This window comes from Delphinus delphis, chromosome 6 (assembly GCF_949987515.2).
Source record: "Delphinus delphis chromosome 6, mDelDel1.2, whole genome shotgun sequence".
In the NCBI taxonomy this organism is placed as follows: Eukaryota; Metazoa; Chordata; class Mammalia; order Artiodactyla; family Delphinidae; genus Delphinus; species Delphinus delphis.
The window spans coordinates 83,525,863-83,528,836 of NC_082688.1; the positions used below are offsets into that span (position 1 = coordinate 83,525,863).

At 34.4% G+C, this 2,974-nt stretch overlaps 1 pseudogene; it reads left to right on the forward strand.

Annotated features, from left to right (window-relative positions):
- The first annotated feature begins 1,755 nt into the window (after window positions 1–1,755).
- LOC132426719 (large ribosomal subunit protein eL31-like) lies at window positions 1,756–2,125 on the forward strand (annotated as a pseudogene).
- Window positions 2,126–2,974: the final 849 nt, after the last annotated feature.

Genomic DNA, 2,974 nt, shown 5'->3' on the forward strand with positions numbered 1-2,974 from the left:
GAAAAAAGTAGAAGTACCAGTGATGGTAAAACTATATCAAGTGGTCTCACATATTTAAGACAGGTGATCCAAAATGAGAGGAAGCATGGGAGTCAAAATAATTTTGGAGAAATAATGACTAACTTTTTTTCCAAATTTGATGAAAAATACCAGCAGACAGACCCAAGAAGCTTAACAAATCCTAAGCAAATCATATTCAACTTGTTGAAAACCAAAGACAGAGAGAAAAATCTTAAAAGCAACCAGAAAATAAAGACATGTTCTCTAAAGAGGAACAATGAGAAGAATGAGAGCAGACAGCTCATCCATAGCAGTACAAGCCAGAAGAAAATGACAAGACGTCTTTAAAGTGCTAGAGGGAAAAAGAGAGTCTGTTGACCTAGAATTCTAGATCAAGTGAAAATATTCTCTAAAAATAATAGGGAAAAATGACAAAAACAATTGCCAAGAGAATCTTCCCCAGCAGAAAGAAATATAAAACTCTTTGTGCTGAAGGGAAATGATATCAGATAGAAACAGTAACAGAAATGAAGAAATGAAGCATGTCAGGAAGTATGTATATGCAGGTAAACAGAAAGTATTTTTCTCATTTCTTTTTTTATTTTTATTTATTTATTTTTGGCTGCATCGGGTCTTCATTGCTGTGCATGGGCTTTCTTCTAGTTGCGGCGAGCGGGGCTGCTCTTCATTGCAGTGGCTCCTCCTTTTGCAGAGCATGGGCTCTAGGCACGTGGGCTTCAGTAGTGTGGCAGGTGGGCTCAGCAGTTGTGGCTCATGAGCTCTAGAGCACAGGCTCAGTAGTTGTGGCACACAGGTTTAGTTGCTCAGCGACATGTGGGGTTTTCCCGGACCAGGGCTCAAATCTGTGTCCCCTGCATTGGCAGGCAGATTCTTAACCACTGTGCCACCAGGGAAACCTTCATTTCTTTTTTAAAAATACAATTTACTATTCAAAGTACATAAAAATGTACTGTGGGGTTTATAAAAATGCAGAGGTAAAATGAAAGACAATAATAGTACTAAGAATGGGAGAGATCATTTAAAATATGCTATAATAAGTTTTTTATATTATACTTAAAGAAGTATAATATTAATTCAAGGAAGACTATGGTAATATAAGGACACATACTGCAATCCCTATGGCAATCACTAAAATAGCTAAAAACCAATGGATGAGTTAAGATGGAATAAGTTTTTCAAATCCTTGGTTAATTTAAAAAGAAGGAAATGATGGAAAGAGGAACAAAGAACAGACAAGGCAGTGGTGGTCTTAAATTCAAACATATCAATAATTACTTCAACTGTGAGTGGACTAAAACTACAATTAAAAGGTAAAGATCGTCAAACTAGACAAGTAGGAAACACACATTATATGTTGCTTTCAAGAAATGGCCTTCAAGTATAGACAGAGCTTAAAAAACAAAAGACTGGGAGAATTATACCATGCAAACAACTAATCAGAAGAAAATTGTAGGGGCTACATTAATATCACAAGAAGTAGAATTCATGATAAGGAGTATCACCAGAGATAATGGTAGGCATTTCATAGTGATGCAATAAACAATTTATTAAGGCAACATAATAATCCTAAATGTGTACGCATCTAATACAAAGCTTCAAAATAATGCAAAAACTGACAGAGCTAAGGGAGAAAAAGACAAATTCCAATTAAAATTGGAGATTTTAACATTTCTTTTCCAGTAATTGATTAAAACATACATATTAAAGATTGTTTTCCAACCAGAGCCCGGCAGAATGACTCCCACAAAGAAGGGTGGAGAGAAGAAGAAGGGCCGGTCTGCCATCAATAAGGTGGTGACCAGAGAATACACTATCGACATTTACAAGAGCATCCACGGAGTGGGTTTCAAGAAACGTGTCCCTCAGGCACTCAAAGAAATCCTGAACTTTGCCATGAAGGAGATGAGAACTCCAGATGTACGCATTGACGCCAAGCTTAGCAAAGCAGTCTGGGCCAAAGGAATAAGGAATGTCCCATCTCATGCCCATGTGCAGAAAACGTAATGAACATGAAGATTCACCAAACGAGCTCTATACCTTGGTTACCTATATACCTGTCACCACTTCCAAAAATCTACAGACACTTAATGTGGATGAGAACTAACTGTTGATTGTCAAATAAAGTTATAGAACCACAAAAAGTTAAAAATTAATAAATATATATAAGACTTGAACAACACTATTAGCCAATTTTAAACTTATTGACATTTATAGAACACTACACCTAACAACTGTGGAATTCACATATTTTCCAAGTGTATGTGGAATATACATGAGATAGATCAGCTGCTGAGCCATGAAAGGTCTCAATCCATTATAAAGAACTGAATTCATACAAAGCATATTCTCTAAAAATAATAAAACAAATAAAAGTATGATCTTTCACACAACAAGTCAATAACAAAAAGATATCAGGAAAATCCCTAAACATTTGGAAGCTTACCAACAAAGTTTTAAATAGCCCATGGATCAAAAAAGAAATTCCAAAGGAAATTAGAAAATATTTTGAACTGGATGATAATGGAAGCAAAATACATCAAAATTTTGTGGAATGCAACTAAAGCAAAGCTTAAAGGGAAATACCTAGAAAAGACAAAAGAAAGATTTAAAAGCACTGATCTAAACTTTCATCTTAAGAAGCTAGTAAAAGAAGAGGAAATTAAAGCAAAAGGAACAAAACAATAAAATAGAAGCAAAGTAGAAACAGTGAAATAAAAAATAGACAAATGATAGAAAATCAACAAAACTGGGAATAGGTCTCTTGACAGGATTAATAAAATACAAGCCTCTATCTAGATTTATCAATAAAAAAGAGAAAAAATACAAATTACAAATTTCACTCATGAAAGAGAGTACATCATTCCAGATTCCACAGACATTTTAAAAAATAGTAAAAACAATTGTGAACAACTGTATGCCAATAAATTTGACAAATTAGTTAAATGAACAAATT